We start from the raw sequence: 16,686 nt of genomic DNA on the forward strand, positions 1-16,686 counted from the left end.
TCGAAAGGTTGAAAATTTTCAATTCTACTTATGAAGTACTACATGTAGTTTGAATTACTAGATTTTTAGATTTTTTATTTTTAGGATAGTTTTGGAAGATGGTTACAAATACGTGAAAATTCTCAAACGGATTAATTAAAGTCAAGTGTGCTCTGTAAGAAAAACAAAACCCGGCCAGAAAAGTTCAAGTCAATTGTGGTCGAGAAAAAAGCCCAAGAGAGAACCACGAGTCTCCTATATGAGCCATCATGAACTTTACTGGTGTGCTCGGATAAAACAATGTCAAAATAACCCTATTGTCAGATTTGAGTTGTCTGAAACAACTCAACCAAATAGTTGTTGTTTTCTCATGAAATTTTCTTTGTTTATGGTTTTGTGAAACCCCGTCCTTAGTAGCTGTGTTTTGCGACATTCACTCACTACGGAAACTAGCTGACTTAGAAGCTGTTCTCAATGGCATTCGATGACAACAGGCACTAATTAGTAATTAGGCTGCAAAACTTTCGTGGGTCTTACGTCGAAATTTCGATGTGCAACATATGGAAATCGATCCATCAGTGAGAGTAGTGGAGATAGTTAGGCACGAGCTCAACATGCTAGATTAATTCCGGGAATGCATTAGAGGGCGCCTTTTGTGTTGGGTACCCGGAAAGATTGCTAATGCCTCGCCTGATCGAGGGCCTGTGCTCTGTGCCCGACGCGTGCAAGCTGCATGCATGGACTGCCCCAGGTTGGCACCACGCACAGGGCGGATGTGCATGCATGCATGCCGATCTCGTCTCGGCTCGGTGTCGACTGTCGTGTCACGAGCGCGTCAACACACAAACCAAGCACCCAGCCCATTTGCGCCATGCCAACGCTATAAATTTGCGCTCTTCCACACCACCCAACTCCCAACCGAAGAGCAGCCGCCAGCGCCAAGCAAAGCTGCAAAGGCAGTATGTGCAACGTGATCACGATCCCGTCAGTCGCCTTGGCTGCGCCGCGCCGTGCGGCGGTGGCGCGCCCGCGGCTCAAGTACCGTGGCGGTGCCGGCGGGGCCCGTGGTGGTGTGCGCCGAGGGTGCACGGTTCGTGGTGTGGCTGGCGCACCTGGGCCACCCTGCGTTCCTGGAGCTGCTCCGGCAGGCGGAGGAGGAGTACGGATTCCCGGCGAGCGCCTCCGGCCCCGTCGCGCTCCCCTGCGACGAGGACCGTCTCCGCGACGACCTCCGCCGCGTGTCGTCTTCTTCTTCCGAGGAGTGGCACCGTCACAGAGACTCACGCCCGCTGCTGCAGGGGTTGGCCGGCGAGAAGCTCGTCTCGTGAGAACCGACCAGCCGCGGCAGCAGAACCGATCAAAGCAACTGGCGAAGGCACAGGAAGGCGTGCCGAGAGCACCGTTCAATCCTCTAAGCATCCGATCAGATGACGGGCAGATGTCCCGTGGAATCGCAAACTCACAGCCAGACACGGAATCAGGATGGGCGACACGGGCGACCCAGCGCCGCCACCACCCCCACCATCTCCGCCCTCTCCTCTGATCGCCCACCTTGTCCATCGCCGCCGGTGAATCAGGTGTGCAAGGCCGCTCTCATCTCGATTGTCAACGGAAAAATCGTGCGGAATCTAGGGTTTCTAAGAATCGCGGAGGCTAGGGTTTCGGTGCTCGACATCAATTTGAAGCAAATTGGTCCTGAGGTGAATTTGGATTCGATCAATGGTGGAGCGAGTCATTGGATCAATGGAGTTTGGGTCAAAATTGGCCCGAAGACGAAGGTTGCTGCTTATTCTCGTTGTGATCTTCGTCGCGAGCCGCCCTCTGTGCGTGTTTGCGAAGTGGTCCGACTGGGTCGTTAGCTTTGCTTGGCCCGATCCATGGTGGCCTATGCCCAAGACGTTTCTGGGCCGCAACCCAGTATTGTGCACGCTGCGACCTTATCAGTCACCACTCCACCCCGGATCAACCCTAGATCCAATCAGACGGGCGCTATCGTGTTCGTTCCCCACCCTCCCACGTCGAGATCCCAATCCCTCTCTCCAAATCCACCGCCGATCTGGTCCGGCATCATCACCGGCGACCGGAGATCGTTCGCACAGGTGTTGCAGTCACCCCCACCGATGGATCATCGCTATGGTGGTCCTAGGCGCTCCCCACCGAGAAGATCGCCACCGAGAAATTACTTCGCCAACCATCCTCGACATGGATATGAGGCGGATCGTCGCGATGAACAACGCCGCTAGGAGGAAGAAAGGCGCCGAGAGCGACGAAGAGAAGATGATAGAAGAGCAGCTGATCAAGAGCGGCTTCGCGTGGAGGAGCGCCGCCGCGTAGAGGAGCGCCGCCGCTTGGATGAAGATTGTCGCCGCGAGGCGTCACGCATCTCTGAGCGCGTGGCCCGCGAAAGGGCACTGTTGCACAAACGACGCAAGGAGGATGAAGCTCGCATGCGTGACCGCTGGGCACATCGATCTGAGATGCTTGATACGTCCCAAACGTATCTATAATTTCTTATGTTCCATGCTACTTTTATGATGATACTCACATGTTTTATACACATTATATGTCATATTTATGCATTTTCCGGCACTAACCTATTGACGAGATGCCGAAGAGCCGCTTGTTGTTTTCTCGCTGTTTTTGGTTTCGAAATCCTAGTAAGGAAATATTCTCGAATTGGACGAAATCAACGCCCAGGGGCCTATTTTTCCACGAAGCTTCCAGAAGACCGGAGGACTTACGAAGTGGGGCCACGAGGCGATGCCACACTAGGGCGGCGCGGCCTGGCCCTTGGCCGCGCGGCCCTGTTGTGTGGGGCCCTCGTGACCCTCCCGACTCTGCCCTTCCGCCTACTTAAGGTCTTCGTCGCGAAACCCCCAGTACCGAGAGCCACGATACGGAAAACCTTCCGCAGACGCCGCCGCCGCCAATCCCATCTCGGGGGATTCAGGAGCTCGCCTCCGGCACCCCGCCGGAGAGGGGAATCATCTCCCGGAGGTCTCTTCATCGCCATGATCGCCTCCGGATTGATGTGTGAGTAGTCCACCCCTGGACTATGGGTCCATAGCATTAGCTAGATGGTTGTCTTCTCCTCATTGTGCTATCATGTTAGATCTTGTGAGCTACCTATCATGATCAAGATCATCTATTTGTAATCCTTCATGTTGTGTTTGTTGGGATCCGATGAATATTGAATACTATGTCAAGTTGATTATCAATCTATCATATATGTTATTTATGTTCTTGCATGCTCTCCATTGCTAGTAGAGGCTCTGGCCAAGTTGATACTTGTGACTCCAAGAGGGAGTATTTATGCTCGATAGTGGGTTCATGCCTCCATTAAATCTGGGACAAGGATGTAAAAGTTCTAAGGTTGTGGATGTGCTGTTGCCACTAGGGATAAAACATCGATGCTTTGTCTAAGGATATCTCGTGTTGATTACATTACGCACCATACTTAATGCAATTGTCTCGTTGTTTACAACTTAATACCGGAAGGGGTTCGGATGATAACCCGAAAGTGGACTTTTTAGGCATAGATGCATGCCTGGATAGCGGTCTATGTACTTTGTCGTAATGCCCCGATTAAATCTCATAGTACTCATCATGATATATGTATGTGCATTGTTATGCCTTCTTTATTTGTCAATTGCCCAACCGTAATTTGTTCACCCAACATCCGCTTATCTTATGGGAGAGACACCGCTAGTGAACTCGTGGACCCCGGTCCTATTCTTTACATCCGAAATACAATCCATCGCAATTGTTCTTTACTCGTTCTTTGCAAACAAACATCATCATCCACACTATACATCTAATCCTTTGTTTACAGCAAGCCGGTGAGATTGACAACCTCGCTGTTACGTTGGGGCAAAGTTCTGTGATTGTGTTGTGCAGGTTCCACGTTGGCGCCGTGATGAGGACATCCCTACCTCACTACTACCTCCATCATTACCAACTGAAGATGAACCTGCTGTGAAGCTCAAGTCCAATGAAGTCAGGATTGGACCAATGACACGTGCTCGTGCGAAGCTACTTAAACAACAGGTGAACTTGTTCCTAAACGATACCTTGATTGATGAGAACTTTATACTACCTAAGTCCTATTACTTATGTATCATCAGGTATGAAGAGGAGACAAGCATCGCACGAGGAGGAGAGGAGCAGACTGGACGTGAAGATGGACGTGAAGCTGGACAAGGAGCCTGGACATGAAGATATCTCATGGACGCGCGAGGGAGGAGCGGGAGGAATGCGCGAGAGGAGAAGAAGAAGTCCAGGCCGGTCCGGCGCCCGGTCGGACCGGCCCCCACGCCGGGCCGCCCGGTTCTCGGCCCGGTCAACCGGCCGCCAACCGGAGGGAGTGCATCGTACGGGCGGAAACCGGAAACTTCGCAGCTTTCCGGTTGCCGCCGGTTGACCGACCACCGACCGGACCGGCCGGTCCACAGCCCGGTCGACCGGATCCCAAACCGGACCGGTCCGAGTCCGTCTCGACCGCATCTATTCGGGTCGGTTATTCTTGTATCTTTTCGACCGGAACTCGTCCCGACACCTATATAAGTGCCCGTGACGCCCCCTAGTCTGCTTTAGACCACGTTTAAGATAAACCCTAGTTCTTAGTTGTTTGCTCTAGCAAAATTATTGAATTCCTACACCATATTGCTTGATATTGTGTAGATCCCGAAAAAGTCTTGTGTGATCTCGTTGTTCCATTGGGAATTAGACGGTTGCAACTTACCGCTTCGTGGTCGGCGGCTACGTGCGCAAGTGTGTGGAGTTGCGAATATCTTGCGGGGTTGAGAGCTGTTGCATTGGCGACAGGGACCAATCGAGAGATCTCGTTGCGTCATACAAGTTATCAATCACCTCATCGTCGTGTTTCTCCGCCGCCATCACCCCGTGATCATCATCACCACCGTTGCTTACCGAGAAGATCGGGCCACCCCTTATCATCTTGGTATCGGATTTCCAGCTTTTCCTCGGTAAGCCATCCACAATCCACCCCATAGTTGAGTTGTGAGTATTTCCTATCCAGAAAAAGCCATAAAAAGTTAGGGTTAGGGTTTGCCATAGCCTTATATTGCACTAATTTCGAGTTTTAGTTGCTTTTCGTAGTTGTTTTTGCGTATCTTTTCTGTCCATCTAGTATTTTAGGGTTTGTGTTTTCTCTATCATCTAGTTTATCATTGTGTGTCAGTTTTGTTACTCCGAGTCCACATAGCGTACGAGTGTGCTTGTTCCCAACCATAGCCACAACCTTTCGATATAAAGTGACTAGGAACTTCCCCAGAAGAGACTAGTTTTACCGCTCGACAGGCTGCTCGTTAGGGTTTTGGTGCTTTGCAATTTCTGTTGGCCGTGTTATCAAGGAGTTGAGTCAAAACAATCAAAAATCAAAAAAAAAGAGCAAAATTGAAAAGAAGCAAAAAGAGCTACATAGCTGCGTGTGTTACAAAAAGAAAAATCCAAAAAGAAAAGTGCTGAGCTAGTTGAATCAAGTGAAGGCCTAAGTTTACTTTACTGCACCCGTAGTTGAGCAATCTTGTGCCTGTCTCGTTGAGCTTTGCTAGCGTCTCTCTTGTGCATTGCAACCTTTCCAACATATAGTTGCATTGCCCCATTATATCGCCTTGTGTGAGTATCATTGATTGTCTACGGTCAGCGTTAGAGCTTGTTATTGGTGCAAATAGGTAGCCTACCTACAGCCCCACATATACCCTGCTTTGTCGTGTGATTTGTTCTTATACCCTTGATATTCGTTTCGCTACATCCGTGCACTAGTTGTTACTACAAGTGGTAAGCAACACTAATTTACTTTGGAACGGTAAGATTTCCTTTTCTTATCAGTTTTGAGTGAGTTGTGAGAGTACCACCATATATTTTTGATTTAGTGCACTAATCTACTAACGATGTCTGGCAGTGATCATAAAATTGTTAACCAGGAAAACAAGAGTGCTGCAGATATCATCACATGGAGGGAGTATGAGGCTCTTCGTAACGAGATGCGACGTGAATTCCGCGCTCAGGACGACGTGCTTAATGGGAAGATTGATGAGATATCCCAAAAGCTGGATGCTACTCATGTGACCGTCACTACCATGCAAGATCAAATGACGGATGTACAACGTAATCTTGCTGATTTGCGATTAGCTGTTGAGAATTTGACTGCGCAACAACAACAAGAAGATGACGAAGATCCTGAGCTTCAAGATGACGCACACAATGCTCGTGATGCGCCACGTGGTAATCGTCCTCGCGGTTGGGCTCCACTTGGCCGCAATGGTCGTGGACAAGATGAGGAAGATGGCTTGGGTAAGCCCAAGTTTTCTATCCCCAAGTTTGAAGGAGGAGCTGATGTTGAAGAATACCTCACTTGGGAGCTCAAGATTGAGAAGTTGTGGAGCTTACATCCACATTATACTGAAGACCGGAAGATCAAGCTTGCTTCTTCCGAGTTTGATGGCTACGCTTTGCGTTGGTGGGATGCTTTTGTTCGTAATCGCGAAGAGGATGGTGACCAGCCTATACGCACATGGCGTGCCATGAAGGAGGCAATGACTTCTCGCTTTGTGCCTACAAATTACTTGCGGAATATATATGATAAGCTAACTCTATTGAGACAAGGTGTGAAGACTGTGGATGAATACTACATGGAGATGGAGATGCTTATGCAGCGTGGCCGTGTCCGTGAGTATCTTGAGATGACAATGCAGCGTTTCCTCAACGGTTTGAAGTATGATATCAGAGGCATTGTTCGTCACTACAGCTACACCAATATGAATCAATTGTTACATCATGAAAGAGAAGCTGAATCACAGTTGGCTGACGAAGCAAAGGTCAAAGGTCGAGCTACAGGGGGTGGGCGTTTCACACCCCGCACGGCACCATCTTCGGCGCCGGCGCCTTCGACGCGCTCCGCACCTTACTCTACTCCGCCTAGTAAACCGGTCTCCAATGTGTCTAACACAAAGAAGTCCGAATCTGCTACAAGTACGAGTGGCTCTAATGTGTCTACTGCGCGTAACCGTGATATGGTTTGTCATACATGTGGTGGCAAGGGTCACTTCAAGAGAGATTGTCCTAACCGCAAAATCATGGTTATCAATGAGGACAATGAATACGAGACTCGAGATGATGTTGATCCTAATGCTCCAGAAGATGATGACTATGACACTGATGGTGAAGATGCATATCCGTCTGATGCTCGCACCATTGTTGTGTCGCAGCGTGCTCTTAATGTGTTGCCTAGTGCATCTACTCAGCGCTGCAATTTGTTCCAAACAAAGGCTTTAGTTGGTCCTGACAAGGCTTGCAAGGTCATTATTGATGGCGGGAGTTGCCGCAATTTAGCAAGCAAAGAGTTATGTACCAAGCTGAAGTTGAAGTATCTACCGCACCCGCATCCATACTATATTCAGTGGTTGAGCGACAATGGTGAGATGAAGGTAAACCACATGGTGCGTGTTGAGTTTGCTATTGGACCGTATAAGGATTGCATTGATTTTGATGTTGTTCCTATGACGGTGTGTCACCTACTATTGGGACGGCCTTGGCTCTATGACCGTTCTGTGCAACACAATGGTCGTGCTAATACATATCACTTGGAGTTTAAGGGCAAGAAAATTAATTTACAGCCTATGACACCACAACAAATTGTCAATGAGTCTCGTCAGACGGTTGAAGTCAACTTGGAGGATGCTTCATTAGATAGGCGAGAGAATTGTAATGTTGTGAGTGATATAACGAAAAGTGAGAGAGTGAATTCCTTAGTCTCATTAGCCACCAAAGAAGACATGAGAGAATTTAGTGAGGATCCTACAGACCATGCCTCTTGTGCTCTTGTACAGGGGTACGGTTTTGGTTTCTAACGACATGACCCCTCTTCCTATTGGTGTTTCTAATGTTTTGCAGGAATTTGGCGACGTGTTTCCGGACGAGGTACCCGCAGGACTTCCACCATTGCGAGGTATTGAGCATCAAATCGACTTGATTCCCGGAGCTTCGCTACCCAATCGGGCACCATATAGAACGAACCCCGAAGAGACAAAGGAGATACGTAAGCAAGTACAAGCGCTACTCGACAAAGGTTATATCCGCATAAGCCTTAGTCCTTGTGCTGTTCCTGTTATTCTTGTTCCTAAGAAAGATGGTACATGGCGTATGTGCGTAGATTATAGAGCGATAAACAACATTACTATTCGATATCGTCATCCTATTTCCCGCTTAGAGGATATGCTAGATGAATTGAGTGGTGCTGCTGTTTTCACTAAAATTGATTTGCGTAGTGGTTATCATCAAATTAGGATGAAAGAAGGGGATGAGTGGAAAACCGCCTTTAAAACAAAATTTGGTTTATATGAGTGGTTAGTAATGCCTTTTGGTTTAACTAATGCACCTAGCACTTTCATGAGACTGATGAACCATGTTTTGCGTGATTTTATTGGCAAGTTTGTGGTTGTGTATTTTGATGACATATTAATCTACAACCGCAATGAATCTGATCATATTATACATATTCGACATGTTTTGCAAGTGTTGCGTGATAGTAAACTCTATGGTAATCTTGAGAAGTGCACATTTTGCAAAGATAAGGTCATATTTCTGGGTTATGTTGTCTCTAAGCATGGAGTAGAAGTAGATGTGTCTAAAATTGAAGCTATTCAAAATTGGTCTACTCCCATGAATGTGAGTCAAGTAAGAAGTTTTCATGGTCTAGCTGGGTTTTATCGCCGTTTTGTGCCCAATTTTTCTACTATTGCTGCACCTTTGAATGAATTGACTAAAAAGGGTGTTGCTTTTGAGTGGGGCGTTGCCCAAGATCATGCTTTTGATGAACTGAAACGATTGTTAACTTCCGCACCATTGCTTGCACTTCCTGATTTCAATAAGCAATTTGAGATTGAATTTGATGCTAGTGGTATTGGAATTGGTGGTGTGTTGATGCAAGAGGGTCGCCCAATTGCATATTTTTCTCGAGAATCTTTCTCGGTGCTAAGTTGAACTATCCAATATATGATAAAGAATTGTATGCTTTAATTAGAGTTCTTGAGGTTTGGCAACATTATTTGTGGCCAAAAGAATTTATCATACATTCCGATCATGAAGCTTTGAAATATCTCGAAAGCCCAATCTACTTTGCATAAGCGTCTAGCTAAGTGGGTTGAGTTCATTGAGTCTTTTCCATATATTATTAAGCATAAGAAGGGAAAAGATAATATTGTTGCCGATGCTCTATCTAGGAAGAATATGCTATTAACTCAACTTGATGTTAAAATTCCTGGTTTAGAGATACTATGTGATTTGTATGCTACCGATCATGATTTTGCTGAACCATATCGCTTATGTGCTCTTGGTAAAGCATGGGAAAAATATCACATACATGATGGGTTCTTGTTTAGAGCTAACAAACTATGTGTTCCGGAATCGTCCGTGCGTTTGCTCTTATTGCGGGAATCACATGTCGGAGGTTTGATGGGTCACTTTGGGCGTGAGAAGACGCTACTCATGCTAGCTGACCACTTTTATTGGCCAAAGATGAGGCGGGACGTGGATAGATATGTGAGGAAATGCATTACTTGCAACAAATCCAAGTCCAAGCTGAAGCCTCATGGTTTGTATACTCCTTTACCGGCACCTGCTACACCATGGGAGGATATTAGTATGGATTTTGTGTTGGGTTTGCCGCGTACTAAGAGAGGCCATGATTCTATATTTGTGGTAGTGGATAGATTTTCTAAGATGTCCCACTTTATTGCTCGCCACAAGAGCAACGATGCGTCGCATATTGCTAACCTGTTTTTCAGGGAGATTGTACGTCTACATGGAGTCCCGAAGACTATTGTTTCGATCGTGACGTCAAGTTTATGAGCTACTTCGGAAGACGCTTTGGAGAAAGTCGGGGACGAAGCCGCTGTTCGAGCACTACTTGTCATCCCCAAACCGATGGTCAAACCGAAGTGGTGAATAGAACATTGTCACAACTGTTGAGATCCATGATCAAGAAGAACCTGAAGGAGTGGGAAGAGTGTTTGCCGCATGTGGAGTTTGCTTACAACAGGGCGGTGCATTCTACCACGGAGCTATGTCCTTTTGAGGTGGTGTATGGTTTCAAACCCATTACGCCACTTGACTTGTTGCCTTTGCCCATACATGAGAGAGTTAATATGGAGGCATCAAAGAGGGCAGATTTTGTGAAGAAGATTCATGTGAAGACTAAAGAGTTGATTGAGAAGAAAGGCAAGAGCAATGCTGCAAGGATGAATAAGAAGCGCAAGGAGATGTTGTTCAAGCCCGGTGATTTGGTCCGGGTACATTTTCGCAAGGATAGGTTCCCGAAGCTGCGGAAGTTTAAGTTGAAGCCTCGTGGTGCTGATCCTTACAAAGTGCTTGCCAAGATCAATGATAATGCACACTCGATAGATCTTCCGGAGGATGAGTTTGGTGTCATTAATTCTTTCAATGTTGCTGATTTGACACCATATGACGGAGAAGACCTTGGAGCGTCGAGGTCGACGCCTTTTGAAGGGGGAGATGATGAGGACATCCCTACCTCACTACTACCTCCGTCATTACCAATCGAAGATGAACTTGTCTGTGAAGCTCAAGTCCAATGAAGTCGGGATTGGACCAATGACACGAGCTCGTGCGAAGCTAGTTAAACAACAGGTGAACTTGTTCCTAAACGATACCTTGATTGATGAGAACTTTATACTACCTAAGTCCTATTACTTATGTATCATCGGGTATGAAGAGGAGACAAGCATCGCACGAGGAGGAGAGGAGCAGCTGGACGTGAAGATGGACGTGAAGCTCGGACAAGGAACTGGACATGAAGATATCTCATGGACGCGCGAGGGAGGAGCGGGAGGAATGCGCGAGAGGAGAAGAAGAAGTCCGAGCCGGTCCAGCGCCCGGCCGGACCGCCCCCACGCCGGGCCGCCCGGTCCCTGGCCCGGTCGACCGCCCGCCAACCGTCCGCCAACCGGAGGGAGTGCCTCGTACCAGGCAGAATCCGGAAACTTCGCAGTTTTCCGATTGCCGCCCGGTTGACCGGACCACCGACCGGACCGGCCGGTCCACAGCCCGGTCGACCGGATCCCAGACCGGACCCGGCCCGAGTCTATCTCGACCAGATCTATTCTGGATCGGTTATTCTTGTATCTTTTCGACCGGAACTCGTCCCGGACACCTATATAAGTGCCCAGGACGCCCCCTAGCTGCTTTAGACCACGTTTAAGATAAACCCTAGTTCTTAGTTGTTTGCTCTAGCAAAACTATTGAATTCCTACACCATATTGCTTGATATAAAAAATTCCATTGGGAATTAGACGGTTGCAACTTACCGCTTCGTGGTCGGCGGCTACGTGCGCAAGTTTGTGGAGTTGCGAATATCTTGCAGGGTTGAGAGCTGTTGTATTGGCGACAGGGACCAATCAAGAGATCTCGTTGCGTCATACAAGTTATCAATCACCTCATCGTCATGTTTCTCCGCTGCCATCACCCCGTGATCATCATCACCACCGTTGCTTACTGAGAAGATCGGGCCACCCCTTATCACGCCGGAATCCCTGGTGTTGCGCCGCACTATACTCCTCCGCCATCAACCTTCAACGTGCTTCTTGGCTCCTCCTGGTTCGATAAACCTTGGTTTCTTTCTGAGGGAAAACTTGCTACTGTACGAATCACACCTTCCTCTTGGGGTTCCCAACGGACGTGTCGACTGCACGCATCAATGCTGCCTGGTGCCTCTTTGCATCTGGAAGATCTGCATAGATCTGTCGACCTAAGTTTGAACAACTCCTCTTCTATACAACCTACAGTTGCAGCTGCAGGGTCTGATGGATTAGACGTTAGCCTGAATCAACAGCAGTTCGTTCCTAGCTTGAATCAACAACAGTCCGTTCCTAGTTTGAATGTCTCTCCGGTAGCTCCTGCTGTGCCTGAGCCGGTGGGGTCCTCTGTACCTCCACCGACTCTAGGCTTGAATGTTACTGCTTCTAAAGCTGCTGATAGTAGATTCATCAAGTTTAAAGGTTCATGTATGAATTGCTGTGGTGAACACCATCTAGATGTTTGTCAGAGCAGAGAACCATGGGAGTACAAGGCGCATTTCTTTGGCAGTGAAGAGTTTGGGTCTGTATTTTACTCGAGTTTGTACCTGATATAGAGACTCAGCCTGTGGAGCAGTTGTATTATGCTAATATCACAGTAGAAAAATGTGAAGTTAACATCAGAATTATTGAACATGAATTTAATGTCTGGGCAGAATCTATGAAGATAAACTGGAGGTTCTTTGCAAAGGAAGTCTCTCCCACTGAGTTCAGAACAAGATTCCCTTCATCCAAAGCTATTGATGAGCTAGCACATTTTGGCAAGCTCTTCATGAAAACTCTTCATGTGGCACTTATCTCACTGGAAAAATGGGCAGGTGATATACAACCAATTTCTATGATGGAAGAAGCTTGGTTTAGGGTAAAAGGGATTCCTATGAATTTCAGAAATAGATCTACTGTCTTCTATGCTGCCAGCCTGGTGGGTAAACCTCTTGCACTTGATAAGAATTTCCTTAGGAATTTTTCATATGTAAGAGTTAAGATTGGGAGCCATGATTTGTCCTTGGTTCCAAACACAAGAATTGGTGAGATCAAGAGTGGGTTTTATGAGTTCCAGTACACCAGGGAGCTATGTGAGCCAACTCCTACCCCTGGAACTAGAATTATGGTGGTTGATGCTAATCAAGGTGGTGAGGGTGACCAAGGAACTCCCAAGAGACAGAGAACTAGCAGAAATGATTCTGGTGCGGGGTCTCAATCTGCTCCTCCAAAGATAACTAGCAATACTGACAGGATTAATGGTTTGACCAGGCAGACTGCTGCAGCTATATATGTTGCCTCTGGTAGGGATAATGGTAAAAGGAAGTTGTTTGAGATGGATTCACATGACAAGTCTGTAGAGAGACAACTGCTGGTACTTCTAGTTCCAATCTCCCATAGGATAAAAATGTTAACAGTGGCATCTTGTCTGATGTGCACAAGTCTGTGACTGATGCATTTGCTCCAACTGTGTTATCCCCTGGTCAAGCTTCCTCTAGTGCTTCTGCTTCTCCTTCTTACACTCAGTTTCTACATACTTTGGTCAAATCTGGTAGTGATAAGACTTTCATGATTCAGAAACAATACAGGGAAGAACTGGGCCCCATTTTAGAAGCTGTCAATGAAGAAGATGTGTCTGAAGAACAGGTTGACTATGATACTACTAACTCTGAGAGTGCTGCAACATCTGAGAGATATATAAATCATGGTCAGGGTGTGATGGCTCTGGCTGCTCCTTCCCTGCAAGAAAGGGCTGCTGCTGCTATCCCTACTAATGGTTCTCAGCCTGAAAATGATGGCACTCAAGAAGATCCTCTGTCCCAAGTTGATAATCCTAGTGACATGGAGACCAATGCTGGCACTGGTATTAATGATTCTTTTCCTCAAGCAGGTGGTGGCTCTCAGACTATGAGGATGAGCTCCAGGATTATCTCACGGGACATGCATGCTGCTAGAATTCCTAAGAGAGCAAGTAGGAGTGCTGCTGCAAGAGATGTTTCAGGTACCAATCTTACTTCTCATAATTCTTTTGCTTTACTTGATGATGATATTATTCATGATAAGGCCCTTGAAATGGGGGTCAACATAGAAACTCTTTCCATGGAAAAAAATAATTATCTAAAAGACCTTGAACAAGCTAGACATGCAATTGTTGTGGCCCAGAGTACCCAGGAACTTGAAACTGACTCAGAATCAGAGAAAATTTTGCTCTTGGGCTTTGGGAGAGATCAAGACCTCGAGGATAAGGATGATTTTACAACTGTGATGTCCAGAAGAAGCAGGAAGAAAAAAAGAAGTGCTGGCAAATCTGGGAGATGGAGAGAGACACCAATAAATCAGGTGGCTCTCTCAAAGGGGCACAGTCAAGACCATGTGCTGCCTTGGGGAAAGTAAACAATGTTCACCCTTTGAGTGACATTGTTACTGGAACCAGATGTAGGAAAAAATCCAAGATATTTATGATAGGAGCCACTCTTAATTGCAGAGGTGTGGGTAACAAAGGCATGAGTAGGTTTTTGTCTGATTTCATTAGTGAACAAGATGTTGACTTCTTGGGTTTGCAAGAGACTATCAAGAAAGATTATTCTCCTGCATTTTTCATGACTATTGACCAACATGGACACTTTGACTGGAAATGGATTAGTTCAATTGGTAGAAGTGGTGGAATTCTGGGTGGTTTTAGGCTATCCAAATTTTCCATTACTGATACTATTGTTGGTAAATTATTCATCAAGGTTGCTTTGTTGGATTTGAAACTTAATCTGAACTGGTGCTTGGTGATTATATATGGTGCTGCTCAGTTGTGTGACAAACAAGAGTTTCTGATAGAGCTTGGCATGGTTTGCAGTGATCAGAGACACCCCTTGCTCAATGGTGGAGATGTCAATATCATAAGATTTCATCTGAGAAGAATAAAGGGATGAGAAGCAATATGTGGTAAGATATGTTCAATTCCATCATTAATACTTATGCTCTTAGAGAGATTCACATGTCTGGTCAGTACACTTGGACAAATAATCAAACTGTTCCGCTCTGGAGAAATTGGAAAGATTCCTTATGAGTAGTGGTTGGGAAGACATTTTCCCCTGACAACTGTGCATAAACTGAATAGGGAAATTTTTGACCACAACCCTCTCATTCTTGACACCATGGAGAACAAGCTCAAGAAGAAAAATAAGTTCAGATTTGAAAAAGTTGGATAAAAGAAGAAGATTTCCTTGCTAGGGTTGATAGAGGTTGGCAGCAAAGTGTTAGAGCAAGCAATAGTCTTGACAGATTGCAGAAAAAGTTGAAAAATATCAAGAATAGTTTGAAACGCTAGGGTTGTAATTTGAGAGGGAAAATAAAAAAAGAAAAGGTGATATATCTCAATTTTTGGCTGATTTGGAAATAAGGGAGGAACAGTCTACTTTGCCCCTGCAGATATTAAGAAGAGGGCAGAGTTACAAAAAGAGTTATTTGATATCCTTGACAAAGAAGAAAGTTTTTGGAGACAGAGAGCAAGAGATAATTGGCTATTACAGTGGGATTGTAATACAGTTGATTTCCATAGAATGGCAAATGGGTGTAAAAGAAAATCCACTATTTTCTCTCTAAAGAATGGGGACTCTATGATACAAGGTGATGAAGATTTGTTACAACATGCTGCAGATTTTTACAAAAACATTTTTGGCCCTGTGGAGGACAGAGGAGTTAGATTGAATGAAAATGTTTGGAACAATGAAGAGAAGCTGAACGACACTGATAGAGAAAATCTGGGATGAAGATTTACAATGGAGGAAGTCAAAGATGTGGTTGACCAGATGGAAAAAAATAAGGCACCATGTCCTGATGGGATTCCCATTGAATTCTATCAAGTGTGTTGGGAGATAATCAAATCTGATATTATATGGCTGTGTTTGATGACTTGTATGAGCATAAGCTTGACCTTGCTAGAATTAATTATGGGATTATTACTTTGATTCCAAAAGGAGATGATGCTGATAGAATACAAAAATTCAGACCTATCTGTTTATTGCAAGTTCTGTTCAAGATTTTCACCAAAACCCTCACTGTGTCAGGGCTGCCCCAGTAATGGAAAAATTGTTGTCTCAGTGTCAAACTGCTTTCATCAAAGGAAGATAATCACTGATGGAGTTATGTTGCTCCAAGAAGTCCTGAGAGAGAGCAAATTCAGGAAACAGCAGGGTGTGGTGTTGAAAATTGACTTTGAAAAAGCATATGATAAAATCAATTGGAACTTTTTGTTTGATTGTTGCTCCCAGAAGGGTTTCACTGCTAGCTGGTTGGTTTGGATCAAAAATGTGGTGACTAATGGCACTCTGATAGTGAAAGTAAATGATAAAATTGGCCCATACTTTGCCAGTTACAAGGGTGTTAGGAAGGTGACCCTTTTGCCCCTTTCCTTTTCAATATGGCTGCAAATAGCCTATCTAAGATGGTAATCCTGGCACAACAAAATGGTCTCAACACAGGTTTGGCCAGTAACTTAGTGGAAAATGATATTGCTATACTCCAGTATGCTGATGACACTATCCTCCTCATTCAAGACAGTGAAGAATAAGCTGTGAATTTGAAATTTATTCTTTATATTTTTGAGTCTATGTCTAGCTTGAAAATTAATTTTGAGAAGAGTGAGGTTATGATGATCCTGGATGATGAAGTGAAAGCACACAATTTTGCCTCTCTGTTTAATTGTCAGCAAGGGAGATGGCCTATAAAATACCTAGGCACTCCGGTATGTGCAAGGAAACCAACAGTTGCTGAAATGAGTTTCCTTGGGGAGAAAACAAAGAAAAAATGGGTGGCTGGATGGGAAATACCATGTCTATTGGTGTGAGAGTGGTTAAGATTGATGCCTGCCTATCAAGTGTAGCTGTGTACCAGATGTCTATGAGATTGCTCCATAAATCAAATATTGAACAGATGGATAAGCCCATCAGATATTTCTTTTGGTCTGGGAGTGCTGATAAAAGGAAATATCATTTTGTGAGATAGGTGGGGGTATTAAAAATTTGCACAAGTTCAATGTCAGTTTAATGTGCAAGTGGTGGTGGAAACTGGTGAATGGAATAGGCCCTTGGCAGAATTTAATGAGGCTGAAATATATGAG

The 16,686-nt window shown here is 45.6% G+C and overlaps 1 pseudogene; it reads left to right on the forward strand.

Moving 5' to 3' along the window:
* Window positions 1-940: 940 nt before the first annotated feature.
* On the forward strand, window positions 941-1,307 carry LOC124670955 (annotated as a pseudogene).
* The last annotated feature ends 15,379 nt before the right edge of the window (window positions 1,308-16,686 follow it).

This window comes from Lolium rigidum, chromosome 7 (genome assembly GCF_022539505.1).
Source record: "Lolium rigidum isolate FL_2022 chromosome 7, APGP_CSIRO_Lrig_0.1, whole genome shotgun sequence".
Taxonomy (NCBI): Eukaryota; Viridiplantae; Streptophyta; class Magnoliopsida; order Poales; family Poaceae; genus Lolium; species Lolium rigidum.